At 35.6% G+C, this 25,223-nt stretch overlaps 2 non-coding genes across 2 annotated transcripts; both read left to right on the top strand.

Annotated features, from left to right (window-relative positions):
• Positions 1-281: 281 nt before the first annotated feature.
• Positions 282-355, top strand: TRNAP-UGG (transfer RNA proline (anticodon UGG)). The gene has a single exon. It is a non-coding gene; the product is annotated as a tRNA-Pro (tRNA).
• A 183-nt stretch (positions 356-538) lies between these two features.
• On the top strand, positions 539-612 carry TRNAW-CCA (transfer RNA tryptophan (anticodon CCA)). Its single transcript has one exon. It is a non-coding gene; the product is annotated as a tRNA-Trp (tRNA).
• The last annotated feature ends 24,611 nt before the right edge of the window (positions 613-25,223 follow it).

Raw genomic sequence — 25,223 nt, forward strand, 5'->3', positions numbered from 1 at the left:
TTCCCACATATATTAACGGGCCACTTGAACACTTGCCTAGCATATTTCTAAATTGTCTCACATAAGTCCCTACTAATAAATTCCACATACACTGACCAAATTAAAGTATGGAACTATCACACAAGCATTTACGCACATCATAAACACAGAATATAATCTTTAATTATTTATAAGACTCGGTTTTGTGGTCCCGAAACTACTTCCCGACTAGGGTCAATTTTGGGCTGTCACATGGAAAACAAGACAGGGATTCTCTACAATGACATTGTAGGCCAATTGAAAGGGATGTAGCGCAGCTTGGTAGCGCGTTTGTTTTGGGTACAAAATGTCACGGGTTCAAATCCTGTCATCCCTACCTATTACTTCTCCTTTGAGCTGTAACGAGGGAGTCGTTTTAGATTGATTAAAATTAAGCATACATAATCTATCGTTTTCTCATATTATATATGATATATGATAGTATAGTTGTGCGCGATGTATTGGGGTTATAAAATAAAAGAATCCTCTTTTTTACAGTCTTATTTATTATGATAAGAAAGCGCTCTTAGTTCAGTTCGGTAGAACGTGGGTCTCCAAAACCCAATGTCGTAGGTTCAAATCCTATAGAGCGTGATTCCGCTCTTGTTAGGTCGAATATTACACCGAACTGAAAAAAAATTGAACATCAATTCGAATTTGACCTCATTGGATTAAATTATTAAATTAAAATTATTAAATAAGTTGAAATTTTAAAATTTAAGAATTAAAGGGGTCAGTCAAAAAAAGGTATGCTAATTAATCCAAAAAAGGTATGTTAATTAATCAAAGGTCCAACTGATCACCACGTCTGTATTGTAAATATACGGTTACGAATAATCCAGCCAAAGTAATAGGAATTAGACCTAAGACGATTCCTAAATGATAGTAGAACTCGAATCCAAGAGATCTGAAGTTTCGGCTATAAGTCCCTAAATCTATGGTATTTTGGCTTTTTAAGTGATGAAGAAGATGACGATTTGAGGCTATAACTTTGAAGTAACGTTGCTGACAGATACTAAGGGTTTAGAGAAGATGAAAGTTCATCAAAAAGAACAAAAATAACTGAAAGATTTTGGCTTGGAGAAATCGGCACAAGAAGTGAGTTTTCGGGATTTCGGCTTTTATGGCAATCAGCTATGGAGGTTTTGTAGAGGATGGGATTGACAAAGGAGGTGAGTAAGGTGATCAGAAGGTTTTGGCTAGAAGAAAAAGCAAAAAGGAAGAAAGAAAATGAAGGAAAAAGAGAGGAAGAAGAAATCGGCACCAAGGAGAAGGAATTTGCATTTTCGGCTTTTGTGAGAACTCAGAAAGGATGAATGGAATTGAAAGCTTTCAAGTGGCTAACCCTAATTTTCCAAGACAGAAAAAGAAAAGAGCCTAACCCTAGTATCAACTAAAACAATCAGCCCAACCTCCCTAAGGCCCTTGCCGAAATTCACTTAAGTGATCACATGCTCGGCACATGCCTAAAATTAAAAAGTACCTTGCAACTTGAACCCTGGACCTTTAATTCATTCCCAAATGCCATTTTTTTAGGAACTTAGTGGCGCCACCTTACCACTTTACCAAGGCCTTATTTGCGTCATAATTTACGAAGTTCTTCTTAAAAGCCCACTTAACCAAGTCCCCTATTCACTTAAAATCCAACCTTGATATTTTACCGTGTTTAACTTAGGCTTGGGCCTTCTAAAGGCCCACTAACACATTTAAACACAATTCCAATATTCAGAACACCAAAATTTCAAAATTTACCAAAAATCACAGAAACCAGGAAAATCTCGAAAATCAGGGCGTTACAGACGTACTTGTTAAAATTGAAAAATGTATATTCCCAGTTGATTTCGTTGTTCTAGACATAGAAGAGAATAGTAATGTTTCTTTTATTTTAGGGAGGCCCTTTTTAGCAACTGCTAGAATAATAATTGATGCTAGCACAGGTGAACTCACACTTCATGTGGGAGACGAAATAATCACCCTTCAAACTTGTAATTCGAGTAACACATCAAAAATTGAAGGTGGTGGTATAAATCATCCTACTAAAACTGACCATGTGGTGCAACCTACTTTGCAGGAAATAGGTTCGAAGAACATAAATGAGCCATGTTCAAGCAACAACAAAGGACCTATCTATGAAGAACGAAGGCTACAAATCGAGGAACTAGATGAATAGCGGACACATAAACCGAAAACACATGATAAACCAAAACTACGCCATGACAAGCTAAATTTTCCCCCCAATCAACTTAAGGTTGGAGACAAAGTGCTATTAGATGTAGCCAACCCTCGTATTACCACTTCTAAACCGAATGAAGAAATCCCTCTTACGGTACTTAGCATGTTTCCATACGGTACAGTCGAGGTAATTCATCCCAAATTTAGCACATTCAAGGTAAATAGTACTCATTTTAAACCTTATGTTGATAAAACTGATAGTTGGGATGAGGAGTGTAAACTCCTCGAACCGCCATGACCACGCAACAAAAGAGGTAAGTCGAGCTTAGACTATAAATAAGCGCTTCTTGGGAGGCAACCCGAGCACTAACAGTATTGATTTCTTTAAAAATTTAGTTTTTAACATCTATTCACTAACTGAGTCCTTGAAACACAGGTTTTCTAATTCACATAGCCAGGCACACAGGCGTGCCTTAGGACGTGCTCACACCATAGGAGGATACACGGTCGTGCGATACGGCCTTGCGAAATCAAGGTAAAATTTTTCCTCAAAACGAGAAACAATAAGCTGCCACGGCCATGTGTGACGTGGTCATGGGCGGGTCTATCAAAACAACACGGGCGTGTGAGACGCCTGTGTCTAGAAATCATGGTTTAAACTGAGAATTTAGCACGGGTGTACAACATGCCTGTATCCACCACCCGTGCTCAAGACTGATAAAACAACACAGGCGTGCACCTATACACACGAGTATGGGAGAAGCGAATGAAGTAGAACGCGGCTGTGCGACACAGCAGTGTGCATCAGCACGCCCAAAGAACACGGGCGTGTGACAAATTTCAAACGCACCCAAATTCATAATTTCAAAACACACGGGCTAAAATGAGGGCACACAGGCGTGACCCATGGCCGTGTGCCCTAAAATCTATATAAACCCCTCACTATTCATCACCCCTTCCCTAAAATCCCTAACCCTAGCCGCTGCAACTTCACACGCCCTACCTGCCACGCCCGTGCGCCGATCACAACACCACCTTTAACGACCCAAAGCTCTTCCCTCTTGCATATACAATGTTAACCTCACATGGTAATAAGGCTGCTATCCCCACCTTGAAAAAGAGGAAAGGAATAGCATCATCCTCGGGTCCTACCGCAAAAATTAGGCACTCGTTCCTCCAATTTCCCTTGGGACCCCAGGAGGAACTATTTCAGATATTACGGGTCCGACCCCTAGGTGTGGACCGCTGCATTGACTGGGCCACACTTGAACAAATTCAAATGGCTGACACGGTCTGAGCCCTCCTGATAATTGAACCTTGGGGGCTCTTTTTTGAGATCATAGAGCCGACGTACCTCGAGTTCACAAAGGAACTCTACTTGACCTTCCATCTTCAGGTCATCATGACAAACTTCGATGATCCTGGAACGGTCCAGTTCTGCCATGGTGGTCTAGTGTGCCAGTTGAGCGAATCAGAGTTTGAAATTGCACTAGGGCTGTACACGGAGGAGTTCATGGACGACAATGAACTCGACACGCTCCATCGCCACATCCACTACTCTCCCTCAAAGTGTTGAAAGGACCTCGTCCCTGCCTCGGCCACCTATGATCCTAGCAGCTCTAAGGCATCAACCCTTGCCCCATCTTGCGATACCTACACACTATCTTGGCCCACACTCTGATATGACAGTGAGAGAGCACTGACATTGTTAACACTCACGACGCCTATTTCCTGTAGAGCATGGTGAGCGGGCACGTCTTTGACCTTGCATATTTCATTTCCCTTGCCATCCATCATTAGAAGGAGCGGCATAGTAGAGGAGTCATCTCTAGCAGGCCCTATGTAACAACCCGTTTTTAGGGTTAATCAGAACAGTGGTTTCGGGGTCACTAAATCCGTTGAGTAGGTTTGTAAATATTATATTTAATATTTATGAGTTAATTGTGAGTTTAAAAAGGTTTTTGATATTGTGATTTTTGTTTTATAAGCGATTTATTAAGCTCAAGTGGTATGACCCTAAGGTCAAGTGGGTTTAGAAAATGAGGTATCGAGACCTCATTTCTATAAACCGAGTCGTAAATATTTTTATAAATATTTACGGAGTGGCAATAAGATGATATTAAAGTTTCGTTGAAAAATTTTATTGTTTTGATAGTTAATTAAGCAAAAAGGACTAAATCGCGCAAAGCATAAAAGTTGTGTTCTATAACTTAAAGATATTAAATAGCTATGGAATTAAATAGTGGGAGTCCTTAAGTGGTAATTATTCCATAATTGTTGGTAGTAGAATTCCATGGCTTGGCATAATGGAAATTATTAATGTATATTAAGGTTAAATATGGTATTTGGTAATTATAATAAAATAAAATAAAACAAAAGCCAAATTACATGCTATCATCTTCATCAATAGCCGAATGTGAGAAAGAAAATAATGTTCTCAAAGCTTTGAAGGTTCGGCCATGGTTGTTCATGCATGTAAGTCCATGTCGTCTCGGTTTTTAATAATTTTTACGTTTTTGAGATCGTTGTTTCGTAATCTAGCTGGCACGTACCTCTAATTTTAAAATTGTTAAAGTATTTGGATGAAGCCATTATTGAATGTTTGAGTATCTTGTTGTTTGATGATGAGTAATAAATCTTTGATGTTTGATTTTCATGTTTGATTAAGTGATTTTTGATAAAAATGTGTATTAAGGACTAAATTTAGAAATTTGTAAATCGAGGGGTCAAAACATGAAATAAATAAAAGAAATGGGTTGCTAGAGACCTAAGGTAAATTCGGCCTAACATGGGTTTGATGAAATTTTGAGTAATTTGTGTTATTTTGAAATAGGGATTAAATTGTAAAAATGTGAAATGTTAGGGGATAAAATGCAAAATGCCCAAATTATGTGTCTTTAGATAAAATTTAATGAAATGTTGAATAAGTGAGTTAATTTTGATATTAATTAGATTGGAAAAAGTAGAATTCGGATTTGGATCGGGGGGAAAATCAAAATGGTCGATTAGTCGTCTCGTTCCGATTATCGTCTTCTGAGGTAAGTCCTTAAGTAATTATATTTGATTTGCTGCGCGCTTAAGATTATATAATATGATAAGTAATTATTTGACATTTACAAGTTCGAATTGCAATAAGTATATTGAATTTCGGCTATAAAACCGAATATGAAATGGATGATTTATGTATATAATGTGGCCGAATGTGTAATATCCCGAATTAGGGCCTAATTAGAATAGTGGTTTCGTGACCACAAATCTGAGATAGAAATAATTATTTTATAATTATTTTGAAGATTATGATATGATTGCATGATTGTGTGAAAATTTCGTGATGAAATTCTATGCCTAAAGTGCTTAAATTGAAAGTAGGGACTAAATCGAATAAGTTGCAAAACTTTCATTCTAGAAGTTTTTAGTATGAAATTGTTTTGGAATATTAATGAGGAGGTCTTAAATAGCAATTTGACCAATTTTAAGTTCATGGACAAAATTAGGACATGGAAGGAATTTTTGGAAAGTTTAGTAGTAAGGGTATTTTGGTCATTTAGTTATTAAAATGAATTAAAAACAAAATTAAAAGCCAATTTTTGTCCATCTTCTTCATTAGGCCGAAATTTCAAGGGTTCTCCATAGCTAGGGTTTGTTTCAAGCTTCCAAGCTCCATAGTAAGTGATTCCAAGCCCCGTTTTTAATGTTCTTTACGTTTTTGGAATCCCGGTAGCTCAATTAAGCTTATGTTAGCAATAATTCAACCTAGGGTTTATATTTTGAAAAATACCCATAGGTGAAATTTGTGTATTTTGATGTTTTATGATAAAATATGGGGTTTTAAATTATGTTAGACAACTTGTACTACTCAATTTTAAGCAAAAACGAGTAAAAGGGCTTAATCGGTAAAAATACCTAATAGTCACAAGTACATGTTAGAGTGAGAATTTGATGTTGCCATAGAAGAGAAAAGTGATCAGCATGTTGTAAAACATAAGAATAAGGAATAAAGTTTAATCCCGAGCCTAGGGGCAAAAATGTAAATATGCAAAAGTTTAGGGGTAAAATTGTAATTTTTTCAAAATTTGAGTTAAGGATTAATTTGATAATGTGAGTATTATATGAGCTAAATGTGTTATTTTAGATCAAGAAAGACGTGGAATCGACCTCAATCGAGGAAAAGAAAAGATTGTGGACTAAATTGCAAAATCTTTGTATTTTGGTACCAAGGTAAGTTCATGTGTAAATAATGTAGCATAAATGTTATTTTTAAGTTATTAATTTTAATTATATGATATGCTGATTTTTAATCGTGAAATATTATGCTTTGTGGTTAATGTTGAGTAATATGCAAATTATGTTTACTACTTGATAAATATGAATTGCTACCGAGTATCGGTTCTGATATTCCATGGAAGACGGCAAATGTGAGATCGAGGGAAAAAAGCCCGTTTGAACCTTAGGAATAGATTAGGATACAAGTGACATGTCACTAGGATGGTTGAGCATCCGAACTCGTTGAGTTGAGTCCGAATTCACTTATGGATGCGAATGTCCGAACTCGTTGAGTTGAGTCCGAGTTCGTGAGACGTAACTAGGCATCCGAACTCGTTGAGTTGAGTCCGAGTTCACTTATGGATGCGAACGCCCGAGCTCGTTGAGTTGAGTCCGAGTTCGCTTATGGGCGGGTTACATGATTGCTTGATTGAATATGTGGCACTTATATGCAAATTATCCATGTATCCGAATTATATTCCGATGTGTTCAACGGGTAAAGTTTTACTCAAATGGAGGAATACTCGAGATGAAAAGAGACGTATTGGTAAGTGATGAGAAATGGATATTTTGGACAGGTATGTATTTAACCCTAGGGTTGAGTGTTGATTACAACCACGATAAAGTAATAAGATGATGAAAAATGATTAAAAAATGTGATAAGTGTGTTGATGATATATGCTAATGTTGATTAGTTTGATTGTTTGTTATGTTATTTATTATTTACATATGAACTTACTAAGCATTTTTGCTTACTACCTCCTTCTTACTCATTGTAGTTTTGGACAAGCCAGTTCAGGAGTCGGGATAGGTCGAAGGCTCAGTCACACTATCCGGAAGATTTTTGGTAAATGGCTTGTAAATTTAAGTATGGTATGTATAGCAATATACTTATTTTGCGTAAATGATCTTATGATATGATGACAGAATGGTTGAGAAAATATTTGATAATGATAAATTATGAAAATGGTAAGTTTAGATTATGTTTGATGTTAAGGAAAATTATTAAGATGCTTAGTGCATAAAAACTCATAAGAGGGATGAAATTTGCCATAAACAGAATACTGCAGCAACACTGACCCGAGTTTGAAAATTTATTAAAAATCATAGAAATTGAATTTGGTGATGGATTACATATAAAATTTAAGATTATTATGTCTAGTTTCACAAGAAACAAATGAAACAGGTAAAGGAATTATATGTTAGAAGATATTTGAATTTTAGTGAAACAGGGTCATAGTAGTTTCTGAATCCCCTGTTCTTACTTTAGAAATTCACCATAAATTGTAAAGATATAATTAGGTGGTGTATTTTATATCCTCAGAATCCTTATTGAGTCTAGTTTTAGGAGAAACAAACCTCATAGTCATATGAATTTTTTACAGAGATAAATATGGTTTGTAGTAAACAGAGGGCAGACCAGTCAAGTCCTGAAATAGGGGTAACTTTAACTAATAAACTGTACTAATTGGCCGAACCAAAACTTTTATAAAAAAATTAGTAGATAGGTATATAAGTCTAGATTCATGGAAAATTTACGGATCTTGATTTTGAGTTTCGTAACTCGAGATATTATTTTTCTTGTGACTGTGATGCAAGTAGCTTAAAAGCTGTGAATGTAGAAACAAATAATCCAAAGTTCTAAAAATGTTAAACTAAGCTTAGTAACGCCTCATACTCGACTCCAGCGATGGTCTCGGGCGTGGGGGCGTTACATTTAGTGGTATCAGAGCAGGTTTAGTCAGTTCTCGGACTACATGTTGTATTTACGGATTTTGCTATACATGCCATATGTATAAATTGTGATAGTGTGACGACTTCTGACCTTTTTAAATGATTTTTTTATAGTAAATGGATCTCGATCCGGCTGTGGCAGATGAAGTAGAGAGTAAGCTCCGGCTGAAGGAGCAGCGCCGACTGAAAATCCACCTCCTACTGTTGGTCAGGGAGGAGGAGAAAGGGGTCGGGAAGCCTTTCTCCAAATGATGAGTGCATGGTACACTGAGTTCGTTTGTACGAACCCAAATGTACAACCTCCCCCACCTCCCCCAATTCCTCAACCTGTACCCCCGATGCCTCAAGGTATGGATCTGATGAAATTTCACAGAACTCTAGTTGATAGAATTCGCAAGCAAGGGGCCGAAGAATTTAAAGCAAATATTGATGATGATGCCGATAGAGCAGAGTTCTGGCTTGAAAATTCAATCCGGGTATTTGACGAATTATCTTGTACACCTGAAGAATGTTTGAAGTGCGCTATATCTTTGTTGAGGGATTCAGCTTATAATTGGTGGAAGACTTTGATTTCGGTGGTACCGAAAGAGAAAATAACTTGGGAATTCTTTCAAGAAGAGTTTCGGAAGAAATATATTAGTGAAAGATTTATTGATCAGAAGCGTAAAGAATTTCTTGAGCTGAAGCAAGGTAATATGACGGTTACAGAATATGAAAGAGAGTTTGTTTGATTAAGTAAGTATGCCAGAGAGTATGTTCCTACAGAGGCCAAGATGTGCCGACGATTTGAATACGGGCTCAACGAAGACATCAAGGTATTTGTTGGAATTCTTGAATTAAAAGAAATGGTAGTATTGGTTGATCGAGCTTGTAAGGCCAAAGAATTACTTAAAGAAAAGAAAAAGGTAGAGGTTGAGACTAGAAATTGGAAGAAAAGACCGATGAGCGGTTCATTTTCACAGTAACCTAGAAAGTCAAGGAATATGAATCCTCGTTCCCAAGCTTCAGCTGGGCAATCATATGGGAATTATAAGAAGCAAAATGTGGGTCCTAAATCCCAGACTACTTCGGCAGCCAGTGTAGGGAACTCGAGATTTGTTAAACCTGAGTGCCAGTGGTGTGGTAGAAATCTTTTTGGTCCGTGTAGAGCAAATGAATGTTTTCGATGTGGTTCTCCGGATCATTTTATTAGAGAGTGCCCAGAGAGAGCTGAAAAAGAAAAATTTCAGAATACAAAAACAAGTGGGGCGGATTCGAGAGGAAGATATCCAAGAAAAGCTGGGAGCGAAGCAAGCAGTAAGAATGAAGTCAGGGATGCACCAGTTAGACCTGAAGGAAGGGCTCCTTCTAGAACTTATGCTATTAAAGCGCGTGAAGATGCTTCCTCACCTGATGTGATTACCGGTACATTTTCCCTCTATAATGTTAATGTTATTGCTTTGATTGATCCCGGTTTTACTCATTCATATGTGTGCATGAAATTGGTGTCTAGTATGAATATACCTGTTGAGAACACAGAATTTATGATTAGAGTGTCGAATCCGTTAGGCAAATGTGTGACTATCGATAAAGTATGTAAGAAATGTCCTTTAATGATTCGGGATCATTACTTTCCGGCCGACTTGATGTTGTTGCCGTTTGATGAGTTTGATGTTATTTTGGGTATAGATTGGTTGACATTGCATGATGCTAATATAAATTGCAAAGAAAAGATTATAGAATTTAAGTGTGGAAATGGTGAAACTCTGCGGGTTGAATCAGATAAATCAGAGGCATTGCCTAGTGTGATTTCTTCAATGTCGGCTCAAAGATATCTGAGAAAGGGTTATGAAGCTTATTTGGCGTATGTAATTAATATAAAAGAAGTTGAAAAGAAAGTTGAATCAGTGCCGGTTGTGTGTGAATTTGCGGACGTATTTCCAGAAGAATTGCCGGGTTTGCCTCCAGTCAGGGAAGTAGAATTTGGTATTGATTTGATACCGGGAACAGCTCCGATTTTGATTGCTCCGTATAGAATAGCACCAGCAGAGTTGAAGGAATTAAAGTCGCAGTTGCAAGAGTTGACTGATAAAGGTTTTGTGAGACCGAGTTTTTCACCTTGGGGTGCTCCCGTGTTATTTGTGAAAAAGAAGGATGGTTCTATGAGGTTGTGTGTTGATTATCGGCAGTTAAACAAGGTGACAATCAAAAACAAGTATCTGTTGCCTAGAATTGATGATTTGTTTGATCAGCTAAAAGGAGCGACATGATTTTCAAAGATTGACTTGAGATCTGGGTATTACCAACTGCGGGTAAAAGAGTCGGATGTGCCTAAAACTGCTTTTAGAACAAGGTATGGTCATTATGAATTTTTAGTTATGCCATTCGGATTGACAAATGCTCGTACTGTGTTTATGGATTTAATGAATCACATATTTCGGCCATACTTGGACAAATTTGTTGTGGTGTTTATAGATGATATTTTAATTTATTCAAAAGATGATACAGAGCATGCTGAGCATTTGAGGATAGTTTTACAAACTTTGAGAAATAAGCAGCTGTATGCTAAGTTTAGTAAAAGTGAATTTTGGCTTCGAGAAGTTGGATTTTTGGGTCATATTGTTTCAGGTGATGGTATACGGGTTGATCCTAGTAAAATTTCAGCCATTGTTGATTGGAAACCACCGAAAAACGTAACCGAATTTAGAAGTTTCTTGGGGCTAGCTGGGTATTATCGGCGGTTTGTAAATGGATTTTCTATAATTGCTGCTCCTATAACTAGATTACTCCGAAAGGATGTTAAATTTGAATGGACGGAAGAATGTCAACAGAGTTTTGAAGAATTGAAAAAGTTATTAACAAAGGCACCAGTGTTAGTACAGCCGGAATCAGGTAAAGAATTTATGGTGTATAGTGATGCTTCTCTAAATGGTTTGGGGTGTGTACTCATGCAAGAAGGAAAAGTGGTGGCATATGCTTTGAGGCAGTTAAAACCTCATGAGAGGAATTATCCTACTCACGATTTGGAATTGGCTGCGGTGGTGTTTGCTTTGAAAATTTGGCGACATTATTTGTATAGTGAAAAGTGCCAGGTATATACCGACCATAAAAGTCTTAAGTACTTGATGTCACAAAAAGACTTGAATTTAAGACAGCGAAGATGGTTGGAATTATTGAAAGATTACGAGCTTGTTATTGGTTATCATCTGGGAAAAGCGAATGTGGTTGCTGATGCTTTGAGCAGAAAGTTGTTGTTTGCTTTGAGAGTTATGAACACTCAGTTGAAAGTGTCAGATGATGGTTCGATTCTAGCAGAGTTAAGACCAAAACCAATGTTTTTGCAAGAGATTTCTGAAGCTCAGAAAGATGATCAAGATTTGCAAGCCAAGAGAAAACAGTGTGAAGTTGATACAGAGTCAGATTTCAAAATTGGTTCTGATGGGTGCTTAATGTTTAAAGATCGGATTTGTGTACCGAAGAATGAGGAATTGATTCAAAAGATCCTACAGGAAGCACATAGTGGTTATTTCTCGATTTTTTCGGGTAGTACGAAAATGTATAATGACTTAAAGAAAATGTATTGGTGGAATGGAATGAAAAGAGATATATCAGAGTTTGTGTCCAAATGCTTAATTTGTCAACAGGTGAAAGCTGAACACCAAGTGCCTTCGGGATTACTTCAGCCTATTATGGTTCCGGAATGGAAATGGGATCGGATTACTATGGATTTTGTTTTAGGATTGCCATTGACTCCAGGAAAGAAAGATGCCATCTGGGTAATAGTTGACAAATTAACTAAGTCGGCTCATTTTATCCCGGTACGTACGGATTATTCTCTTAACAAGTTGGCTGAACTGTATATTAGAGAAACTGTTAGATTACACGGAATACCATTGTCGATTATTTTAGATAGAGATCCAAGGTTTACCTCACGGTTTTGGCAAAAGTTGCAAGACGCGTTAGGTACAAAGTTAAATTTCAGTACTGCTTTTCATCCACAAACTGATGGACAATCAGAGAGAGTAATTCAGATTCTTGAAGATATGCTTAGATGTTATGTATTGGAATTTCAAGGAAGTTGGGAAAGATATTTGCCGCTGGTAGAATTTGCTTACAACAATAGTTATCAGACGAGCTTGAAAATGGCACCTTATGAAGCATTATATGGTCGTAAGTGTCGAACGCCATTGTATTGGACTGAACTCAAGGAAAATCAGATTTATGGAGTTGATCTAATAAAAGAAACTAAAGAAAAAGTGAAAGTAATTCGAGATTGTTTGAAAGCTGCTTCAGATAGACAGAAATCTTATGCAGATCTAAAACGAAAGGACATTGAATTTCAATTTGGTGATAAAGTATTTTTAAAGGTGTCTTCGTGGAAGAAAGTCCTTAGATTTGCACGGAAGGGCAAATTAAGTCCGCGTTTTATTGGGCCGTATGAAGTAATTGAAAAAGTTGGACCGGTAGCATATCGGCTAGTATTACCACCTGAATTAGAGAAGATTCATAATGTGTTCCACGTATCTATGTTACGTCGGTATCGTTCGGATCTTCACATGTAGTTTCACCGACAGAAATTGAACTACAACCAGATATGACCTACGAAGAAGAACCGATTAAGATTTTAGCTCGAGAGGTCAAACAACTAAGGAATAAAAATGTTGCACTTGTGAAGGTGTTGTGGCAAAGGCATGGAGTAGAAGAAGCTACATGGGAATCCGAAGAAACTATGAGAAATCAATACCCACATCTGTTTACAGGTAAGATTTTCGAGGACGAAAATCCTTAAAGGGGGGAGAGTTGTAATATCCCGAATTATGGCCTAATCAGAATAGTGGTTTCGTGACCACAAATCCGAGATAGAAATAATTATTTTGATGATTATGATATGATTGCATGATTGTGTGAAAATTTCGTGATGAAATTCTATGCCTAAAGTGCTTAAATTGAAAGTAAGGACTAAATCGAATAAGTTGCAAAACTTTCATTCTAGAAGTTTTTAGTATGAAATTGTTTTGGAATATTAATGAGGAGGTCTTAAATAGCAATTTGACCAATTTTAAGTTCATGGACAAAATTAGGACATGGAAGGAATTTTTGGAAAGTTTAGTAGTAAGGGTATTTTGGTCATTTAGTTATTAAAATGAATTAAAAACAAAATTAAAAGCCAATTTTTGTCCATCTTCTTCATTAGGCCGAAATTTCAAGGGTTCTCCATAGCTAGGGTTTGTTTCAAGCTTCCAAGCTCCATAGTAAGTGATTCCAAGCCCCGTTTTTAATGTTCTTTACGTTTTTGGAATCCCGGTAGCTCAATTAAGCTTATGTTAGCAATAATTCAACCTAGGGTTTATATTTGGAAAAATACCCATAGGTGAAATTTGTGTATTTTGATGTTTTATGATAGAATATGGGGTTTTAAATTATGTTAGACAACTTGTACTACTCGATTTTAAGCAAAAACGAGTAAAAGGGCTTAATCGGTAAAAATACCTAATAGTCACAAGTACATGTTAGAGTGAGAATTTGATGTTGCCATAGAAGAGAAAAGTGATCAGCATGTTGTAAAACATAAGAATAAGGAATAAAGTTTAATCCCGAGCCTAGGGGCAAAAATGTAAATATGCAAAAGTTTAGGGGCAAAATTGTAATTTTGCCAAAATTTGAGTTAAGGATTAATTTGATAATGTGAGTATTAAATGAGCTAAATGTGTTATTTTAGATCAAGAAAGACGTGGAATCGACCTCAATCGAGGAAAAGAAAAGATTGTGGACTAAATTGCAAAATCTTTGTATTTTGGTACCAAGGTAAGTTCATGTGTAAATAATGTAGCATAAATGTTATTTTTAAGTTATTAATTTTAATTATATGATATGCTGATTTTTAATCGTGAAATATTATGCTTTGTGGTTAATGTTGAGTAATATGCAAATTATGTTTACTACTTGATAAATATGAATTGCTACCGAGTATCGGTTCTGATATTCCATGGAAGACGGCAAATGTGAGATCGAGGGAAAAAAGCCCGTTTGAACCTTAGGAATAGATTAGGATACAAGTGACATGTCACTAGGATGGTTGAGCATCCGAACTCGTTGAGTTGAGTCCGAGTTCACTTATGGATGCGAATGTCCGAACTCGTTGAGTTGAGTCCGAGTTCGTGAGATGTAACTAGGCATCCGAACTTGTTGAGTTGAGTCCGAGTTCGCTTATGGGCGGGTTACATGATTGCTTGATTGAATATGTGGCACTTATATGCAAATTATCCATGTATCCGAATTATATTCCGATGTGTTCAACGGGTAAAGTTTTGCTCAAATGGAGGAATACTCGAGATGAAAAGAGACGTATTGGTAGTGATGAGAAATGGATATTTTGGACAGGTATGTATTTAACCCTAGGGTTGAGTGTTGATTACAACCACGATAAAGTAATAAGATGATGAAAAATGATTAAAAAATGTGATAAGTGTGTTGATGATATATGCTAATGTTGATTAGTTTGATTGTTTGTTATGTTATTTATTATTTACATATGAACTTACTAAGCATTTTTGCTTACTCCCTCCTTCTTACTCATTGTAGTTTTGGACAAGCCAGTTCAGGAGTCGGGATAGGTCGAAGGCTCAGTCACACTATCCGGAAGATTTTTGGTAAATGGCTTGTAAATTTAAGTATGGCATGTATAGCAATATACTTATTTTGTGTAAATGATCTTATGATATGATGACAGAATGGTTGAGAAAATATTTGATAATGATAAATTATGAAAATGGTAAGTTTAGATTATGTTTGATGTTAAGGAAAATTGTTAAGATGCTTAGTGCATAAAAACTCATAAGAGGGATGAAATTTGCCATAAACAGAATACTGCAGCAACACTGACACGAGTTTGAAAATTTACTAAAAATCATAGCAATTGAATTTGGTGATGGATTACATATAAAATTTAAGATTATTATATCTAGTTTCACATGAAACAAATGAAACAGGTAAAGGAATTATATGTTAGAAGATATTTGAATTTTAGTGAAACAGGGTCATAGCAGTTTCTGAATCCCCTGTTCCTACTTTAGAAATTCACCATAAATTGTAAAGATATAATTAGGTGGTTTATTTTATATCCTCAGAATCCTTATTGAGTCTAGTTTTAGGAGAACCAAACCTCATAGTGATATGAATTTTGTACAGAGATAAATATGGTTCGTAGTAAACAGAGGTCAGACCAATCAAGTCCTGAAACAGGGGTAACTTTAACTAATAAACTGTACTAATTGGCCCAACCAAAACTTTTATAAAAAAATTAGTAGATAGGTATATGAGTCTAGATTCATGGAAAATTTACGGATCTTGATTTCGAGTTTCGTAACTCGAGATATTATTTTTCTTGTGACTGTGACGCAAGTAGCTTAAAAGCTGTGAATGTAGAAACAAATAATCCAAAGTTCTAAAAATGTTAAACAAAGCTTAGTAACGCCTCATACTCGACTCCAACGACGGTCTCGGGCGTGGGGGCGTTACAGAATGACTATTAAGTGATGATGTGAAAGTGTGTAATACGTGTATACAATTTTATTGTACTTGTTTGTATAAAGTCAAATGTGAATTGAATGGTATATATGTGGTGACAGAATAGCTATTATGAAACAAAGTCAAAGAATGGGATATTTGTATAATAGATGAATTGTGACTATTGTTCCTACTTGATCGAGGTTGTGTGTGAAATAATTTGTGAGTATGGCATATAGTCGAATGGTTATTAAAAGTGAAACTAGGATAATGAAAAGATTATGTGTTCCTTGTGTATGATTATTGAACCGAAAGTTAAAAGGTAGGTGTACATTTTGTGCTTATATTCGAATGAAGCAATTAAATTGCAAATGTGAAATGTTATGTGAAATGTGTTAACATGTGAATAAATATGCAAGACACTGAAAATGTATCCGAGCTAAAGTCCCGCAGGCTTCGTGCTGGAAATATATCCGGGCTAAAGTCCCGCAGGCTTCGTGCTGGAAATATATCTGGGCCAAAGTCCCGCAGGCTTCGTGCTAGAAATGTATCCGGATTAAAGTCCCGCAGGCTTCGTGCTGGAAATGTATCCGGGCCAAAGTCCCGCAGGCTTCGTGCTGGAAATGTATCCGGGTTAAAGTCTCGCAGGCTTTGTGCTGATAATATAATTTTGGGTTTTATACCTAGTGGGCCAAGTGCCGATGAATTTGATAAAAGTATACAATTACAAGATCCTACACTAAGTTGACAAATTGAAAGTGCATTACATATTAAGTTGGCCAGGTATGTATCATGTACTCGTATGCGATTTTGATTTGAATTAAATTATAAATATATAATGTGATGCATCTGTGAATAAGTGTTATGACTATAAATGTGATTGTGATATATTCGGTAAATATGTGAAGTTATGTGAAGTGATTCTATGTTTATATTCAAATATAAACACTTGGTCCTTGTGGAAAGGTTTGTGGAAGTATATGATTTTATTTTTAGGTGATTACGATCTTGGAAAATTAAATGTGAATATGATATTGTATTTCATTCGTTTCAATTGAACTAAAGCTGATAGTGAAGCATTTTAATGCCTATGTTATACGAGTTCGATCTTGAATGACATGATATACATGTTTAGATAATTTGAATGCAAGGAATGTGTGAAAGAGCAAATTTGTAATAAATCTGCTTGGGACAGCAACTGTAGTGTGACTTTGGAAAATCACCATAAATTGTGAAAATTGAATTAGAAGCTGAATAAATTATGAAATTAAAGCTTAATGAGTCTAGTTTCTTATAAAAGAAACCATGTAAGCAAAATAATTTTACATAATGAGATATTTGAAGTGGAGTGAGACAGAGTCAAAATGACTTTGAAATCCCCTATTCTGTATTTAGAAAATCATTGTAAATTGTAAAATTATGATTATAAGATAAAATTTATATTCTTAGACTCCTTAATGAGTCTAGTTTCAAATGAAGTAAATGATAACATATTTCGAATTCTGTATAATGAGAAAATTAATTTGTAGTGAAGAGTGGTCAGAATAGTCAAACAGTGAAACAGGGGAAACTTAAATAAAAATATGGTATTGATTGGTAAAACCAAAAATTCTGAAAATTTTATGGATGGAAGATATATAAGTCTATTTTCAGGAAAAATTAACGGAACTTTATTTAGAGTTTCTTATCTCCAGTTATAAATAATTTAGTGACTGTTGCTTAGGAAAACAGCTTGTAGTGAATTTGTGATTTTGTTGCAAACATGGTTAAAACTAGTTAATGAGATACTTTTCGAGTTCTTATGATCTTATTTGTGATTTCAATATTTGGTTTTAATTGAGTTCAGATTCAAGTGAGGTGAATTTGCTAAATATGCATTATGTTTATGGATACTTGGCCGAAATGGCAATTACCTAGGAATGATTTCTTGAAAATTTGAAATAATCGAGCTATAAGTAAATTAATTGTTTGCATTGCTTAAAACTTACTAAGCATTGAAGCTTACTACGTGTTCTCTTTTCCATTCCTTATAGGTTTATCCTTTAGTTCGAGTTGGAAGAGCCGGAGATATCATCACACTATCGAGTCATTACGTGAGTTGAGAAGATGGTATATCATCATGATTTAAGGCATGTATAGGATAGACTATAGGTAGAATGATATTTTGTCTTTGTATACATTATAGCCATGCGAAGATGGCTCGCTTATTTTGTTTAGAGAAGCCTTATAATTGAACTAATGTTTGAAATGTTTTAGTTATAACTTGATAGTAGTTAATTTGTTATTAGATATTCGGTTATGTTTTGATAGTTAGTCATTTTGGAAATTTATAAGAGCTCTTATGAAAAATCAATGAGACAGGTTGCATTGTTGATAATTTATGTCTGGTAAATATCTTTGACCTTATAGAAGCTTTATTCAGTCAAGTAATACCTCATAACCTTATTCCGGCAACGGATACGGGTTAGGAGTGTTACACCCTATGTGACTTGATTGGCTCGACACTTTAAGCTCCTCAACACAACAACACAATTATCCTCCCTCACTCTCATCGGCCAGATGTCCCACTAGGCATCTCGAGCATGCTACATATGAGGATAATCAAGAAACGACATGGAACCTACCCTCCTCAGTACCACCTCATCCAGTCCATCAAGGAGGAGGACCTAGAGGACATTACTGATGATGTCCCTCCACGTCAGGAGGACCCACCGTCTCAGCCACCACCCATCCATCGTCCAATTAATGCGATGGCTTCATACTCTGACATCTGTGAGCGCCTTACTCGATTTGAGCGATAGTGTTTTCAGCGTTTTGATCACATTGATGCTACCCTTCATCAAATTTGTCAGTACCTTCACATTTCATTACCACTTCCACCTCGCGAACCATCCGGCGATGATGATGTTTAAAGACTTTTTATTTTTTATTTTTATTTCCACTTTTATCTTTATTTATCTTATTTATGTACTTTTTATTTCATTTTCCTTTAATATTATTTCAATTTTATGTTCTATAATTTTCATTGAATAATTTATAATTTCAGCTATTTCATTACAAGTAATTATGCTTTTTTATATTTTCTAAAGACTTCTTGATTTTATCACAGTTATAAAGAGCTCCAAAGCTCATCATCACCTAGGAACTAAAAACTCCACTGAAAAAGGTTCTCCACGACTACAATGTCCTGCTCGACCACGACCAGAGCTACTACCAGATATAATATTCTTTTGGTGCAGGACTTATGGACTAATGAACCTCTACCACCACCGGAGTATCCTCTTCCTCCACTCTCATCATTGCCTTGCCTGATTATTCTCCATAACTCCAATTCAAAAAGTTCATTCATCATTCAGGAAGTTTCTCTTCTCTCCCTATCTTATGATTATATATCTATATTTTTCAATATATCTATCTTTGTACACTGAGGGAAATGTACATCTTAAGTGTGGGGGGTCTTTTATATTGTTATCAGAAATCCCTGAATTTTGTCTTGTTCTCATGTGATCTTCTCATACCACTATTAGAATGAATTTTGATTAAGTTATGATTTTTATCAATATGTCTTGAATTAAAACATAGGCATTTATGCATTGATCGTTTAAACTTTAATACATTAGGGAATCAAGCATGATAAGTTGATTTTTGTGAATTAAAAATTTTTAGGTTGTTTTCCCAAGTTTAGATACTATCTTGAGTTGAAATTCACAAGTTTAAACATCAAAAAGCCATAATTTTTGTGAGATTTTGAGCCTTTAGGGCATATGTTATTTCTTTCATGCTCACTTTTATTATGAGTGCGTCAGAATTGATTTGTTATTCTAGAACTTGCTTGATTATACATGTCAAGACCACACCATTTGATTTGATATGTCGAGATGATAAAGGCACTGAGGTGTAACCCACTCACTAGCCTACCTTCATAACTAACCCTTAGTGATCCCCTTTCAGCCTAACAAGCCATTAATTGATTTACCCTCAATATTAACCCATAACCCATTATTGTTGAAGTCCCCTAATTTGATCCCTATTTTTGTCGAGATTTGATTTGAATTAATTGCTTAGCTATGTTTTATTCTTCATTGCAATAATTAAGTTCTATGTTATTTAATTCTTGTTCTTAAAAAAAAACAATACTTACATACATATTAGTATTAATTCGTCGTTTTTGAGCTTGAGTGTTAATTCCATATTCTAAGAAGAAGCTCACTTGTTTTCAACTAATAATTAGTTATTTTTCTAGGTAGGTGATTTCTTCAATTCAATCTTGACTCTAACCTTTTCTTTCAGCTCATGACCACACCCCCTAACCAAAGCCATGTTACGACCCTCTAAAGACCTTTTTGATTGATGTATCATCTCAATATATAGTGGTAGAGATTTGATCTTCATGCAAGCCTATGCTAATAACTTTTCATATTGACTAGTGAGTGCTTTATTGGATGTCCTTAAACACCTTGAGTGATTTGAGTGTATCATTAGTGAGGATGTTAAACTCTGTGATATCTTGATCAAAGGTGATTACTTAGATGAAGGGGGACACCTATATTTTCGTGATAAAATGCTCAACTTAGAATGTTTGAAACTTTGATGTACTTTTAGTTGAATTTTCAATGTATGATTACTTATGGATTATTTTGAGATATTATTGATAGGGATTATAATTTGAGAAGAATTTATTTGGATTGTGAGTTGAGTATTTTGCTTGAGGACAAGCAAATGTTTAAGTGCGGGGGTATTTGATAAACCATAATTTATACATATTTTTATCCCTTGCTTAGCACATTTATTGATCGTTTCTCCTTAGATTTGGTGAATTCAATGCTCCTAATTCTTTAATTTCATGTTTTATACTTAGGTGAGCATAGGAGAGTAAAAAGAGCGAGAAACGGGCCGAAAACGGAGAAAATAGACCCACATAGGAAATCAACACGGCCTGGACTTACTCACACAGGTAAGTCACACAGCCGTGTCCATTTGGCAGGATCGAAGCACGACTTACACAGGTAGACTACATGCTCGTGCCTATTTAATAGCCTTGACCACGGGCTAGAGCAATCGCATACGGGCGTGTCACATGGGCGTGTCCCTGTCAAGCCCAAGTATAGTCCTATTCGGAAAAGGCCACTTTTGAGGGCTCTTAGGCATTCAAAAGCCTATTTAAACACCTGAGGAGGCACTTAAAATAGACATATGGAGTATGAGGCAAGAAATTACTCAAGGGAAGCTGATTGATCCATCTTAGAAGTTGGATTCATCGTTAAGACTGAAGATCTCCCTTCAATTTCCATTCAGGGGTTTCGGGTTTTCTTTATGTTTTGTTATCTATATTCTTTTGAGATGTTTTCTTTCATAATTATGAACTAAACCCCCTAAATACCTAAGGGGAATGAAACCTAAGACAGATCTTGTTATTATTATATGAATTGTATGATAAATATTTGACTTGTTCTTAATTATGTGTTCTTAATTCTTGTTTTAATATGAGATAACCCTAAAATGACCCTAGTCGAAAAGCGGTTTCGGGACCGCTAAACCGAGTCACCAAATTATTTGAATATGATATTTATTGTCTAAAATATGTGAATATGAATGTGTGAAAGTTTTAAGCTTCGATTTAGTCGATTGCATGTGAATTTAGTAATAGGACTTATGTGTGACACTTTTGAAATGTGATAGGTTAATCCATAAGGATCTATTAGTGCATGTAATCAAAGGGGTGGACTTGCATGTCAATTTCCCCCATTTAATTACTAGTGGCCAGCCATGACAAAGGGTGATGGGCAAAACATGTCATAAAACATGATGTGCTAATGGTTTATGTGAGAAAGGATAAAATAATAATGGGAAGGTAAATGATGACAAAAAAAAATGTGTGTGGTTGCCCCCCCTCCATTGCCGTGAATGGAAGAAAGAAAGACTTCAACTTTTATTTTTCTATCTTGCTTCCTTGTCTCTTTCAAATGAAGCTAGAGAGGAGAGGCCGGCTGCATGTAGGGGAAAACCATGAAATTTGTTTGCTTATAAGTTGAAATTTTCAAGTAGAAGGCTAAAAAGGGGAGGAGCAAATTGAATAGGTAGAATCGGTGTTGGGAACCTTGGTGAGTTTTCCTTGAACTTTTATTTGATAATTGTTGAAACTGTGAAATTGCTGTCCGAATTTTACCTTGTTGGTATTGTTAATTGCTGCCCTGTTTATGCTGTCTAAATATTGTATTATTGATGCTGTCCGAATCAGGCTCCGAATGTGATATGTTACAGCAATTAAGCCAAGTGTTGCGAGTCCTCTTAGGCTACCCACAACGCAACCTTTCAATACTAATGTTACCATGAATTTACCTTCAATTGATGGTGTGGTGTATATACATTTTAGAAAGAAAGATGTTGTTGTTTAGTTGAATTTTCATTCGATAAATGTTCATTCGGTCAAATGGGAGAAGAATGAGATGAATTTAAATGTTGTGGTTTATTATTTTAGTTGCTAAATGAAGAAAAATCGGCTAACAAGGGAGTACTAAGGCCGAATATGATTTTGAATATTAGTGGTGTAGTTGCCGAATTTGAACTATGAAGTTATTGAGTAATGTGTGTGCTTTAAGTGATAGAATTGAGTGAATGCTTGGAATGTGATATGTATGAATTATGTGTTAAATTAAGGTTTGCTAAGCTAGCTATTAAGATGAAGTGAAAATGTTAGTAATTGATTGCTAGTGTATATATGTGTACTAGCCGAGCTTTGAATTTAAATAATGGTTGGAGCACCGTGTGTTGTAATGAGATTATTTGAGTGAAATCATAGATATTTATATGATGAATTCAATTGTGGATATACATGCTTAAATAAGATGCATACATGAATGAATAGATAGCTTGGTGTTGCATGTATTCGGTCATAAAGGTGCACATGAGGAAATGTTAGATTAATTGTATTAAATTGCTCAATGTGATTAAAAATGCATATGACCATTTTGTGTTTGAGCTATAGGTGGCCATATGACCTATCAAACTCCTTGTCATATTCGGCCATAAGCTAGCATAATGAGACTTTAATAAGTTAAATTTGTTTGAATTAGCTCAAGAGGTTAGAGGACCAAAGTTGGATAAGGGAAGGGAAAAAGTGATCGAATAGCCGCTGAAATCGTTCGACCACATCCGAGGTAAGTTTTAAGTGATTAAATTTGAGTAAATTCAACTATAATAGGATATAATGAGTTGATTTAATAAGATATGATGTGGCCATGATATGTCTTAAACTCAAATGGTAAGTTCCTAAGTGTTTGGGCTTGGAAATTTAAGAGCAAATTGTAATAATTTGCTCAGGACAGCCGTAGTAACGTGATTTTAGAAAATAACTATAAATGTTTGGTGTGGAATTACAGGCTGAATAAAATATAAAATCAAAGCTTAATTAGTATAGTTTCTTATAAAAGAGACCGTGTAAGCAAAGGAATTTCCTATGAAGAGATATTTAAAGTTGTGTGAGACGGTGTTAGAATGACTCCGAAATCCCCTGTTCTGTTTTAAGAAAATCACTATAATTTGTACAAAAATGGTTACAAGATAAAATTTATGTGCTTAGACTCCTTAATGAGTCTATTTTCAAATGAAATCAAATAGAACATACTTTGAATTCTGTACAATGATAATTTTGATTCGCAGTGAAGACTGGTCAGATTAGTCAAACAGTGAAACAGGGGAAACTTTAAGAAAAATCTGGTATTTATTGGCCAAACCTAAAATTCTGAAAAATTTATGGATGAAATATATACGAGTCTATATTCAGGGAAAATTAACGGCAAGTGATTTAGAGTCTTGTAGCTCCGGTTATAAATAATTTAGTGACCATTGCTCAGGAAAACAGCTCGTAGTGAATATGTGATTTTGTTGTAAACATGGATAAAACTTGTTTTAGTTGCTCATAAGCTATTGATTAAACCCATACTTGAATTCTAAATCGTGATATTGTAAGTTTATGAGTATTCGAATATGAAATGATAGTATGGCGTAAAATTGAATTATTCATTGGAAAGTGATGGATGTAGATTCGGCCAAGACCAAGTCTGTACATGATAGTATATGTGGTATGTGAAGTATATTTGAATAAATGTGATAGTGTATATATGTGATAAGGCCTAATGGCCGATGTGATGAATGTGAAAGTGTATATATGTGATAAGGCCGAATGGCCAATGTGCTGAATGTGAAAGTGTATATATATGTGATAAAGCCTAATGGTCGATGTGATGAATGTGAAAGTGTATATATGTGATAAGGCCTAATGGCCGATGTGATGAATGTGAAAGTGTATATATGTGATAAGGCCTAATAGCCGATGTGATGAATGTGAAAGTGTATATATGTGATAAGGCCTAATGGCTGATGTGATGAATCTGAAAGTGTATATATGTGATAGGGCCGAGTGGCCAACGTGATGGATGTGAAAGTGTATATATGTGATAAGGCCGAATGGCCAATGTGATGAATCTGAAAGTGTATATATGTGATAGGGCCGAGTGGCCAACGTGATGGATGTGAAAGTGTATAAATGTGATAAGTCCCGAAGGGCATTTGTGTTAGTACTATATCCGGGTTAAAACCCCGCAGGCTTTATGCGAGAATATTATCACTGATTAATGTCCGTAGGCTTCGTGCTCGTACTATATCCGAGCTCTAAAGACCCGATGACTACGTGTGGAGATTTTGTCCAGGTAAGCCCCGAACTAAAGGTTTTGCTGAAGATTCAAGTAAAGCGTAAGATTATACAACTTCACAGTAACAATTGGTAATAAATACGTTCAATGCGTTAAGTTGGTCAGGTATGTATTTGAGATTATATTTAAGTTTGATTTAGACTAAATCACAAGGTCGTTATGCGATGCACATGTGAGTAAAGCAATAAGACTGTTCTTTGATTATTGTGCATTTGGTCAATGTGGAAAGTCAGGAAAAAAGATATATGTAATGTACCTATGATCATAAGAGGTCACTATCAAGTGAGAATTTATCTGCCTATTATATATGATGAGATGTGCATATTCGGTAAAGGGATGGTATGCCCGAAGGAAGAGTGAAATAAAAATACGAACAACTATGTTATAATTTGATTGTTATCTGTTGACACTGCTTAAAACTTACTAAGCATTGTAATGCTTACTCCGTGTACTTTGTTTCCTCTGTTTTATAGATTTCATTTGGAAGCTACAGGCTCGGGGATCATCAGCAACTAGTCACACTATCACTATCCACTGTTTGGTACTGCTACGTTTTGGATTATCTTATGGCATGTATAGAATAGACTAGTAGTGAGAGGATATTTTGGTTAATGTATATAAGCCATGCGAAAATGGCATCTTTTGAATGTGTACTTATAGAAGTTTAAATTGTATCCCTGACTGTCTTTAGTACTCATCTAAAGGAATGTTCAGAAAAGAAATTTACTGTTCTGATATGAGTTTCAAGACTGGTAATGCCCCTTTATCTATTCCGGCGACGGATACGGGATTGGGGTGTTACATAATATTCCAAGATATTGATTCAAGTTAATGCTGTTA

This window comes from Gossypium hirsutum, chromosome A11, assembly GCF_007990345.1.
Source record: "Gossypium hirsutum isolate 1008001.06 chromosome A11, Gossypium_hirsutum_v2.1, whole genome shotgun sequence".
Taxonomy (NCBI): Eukaryota; Viridiplantae; Streptophyta; class Magnoliopsida; order Malvales; family Malvaceae; genus Gossypium; species Gossypium hirsutum.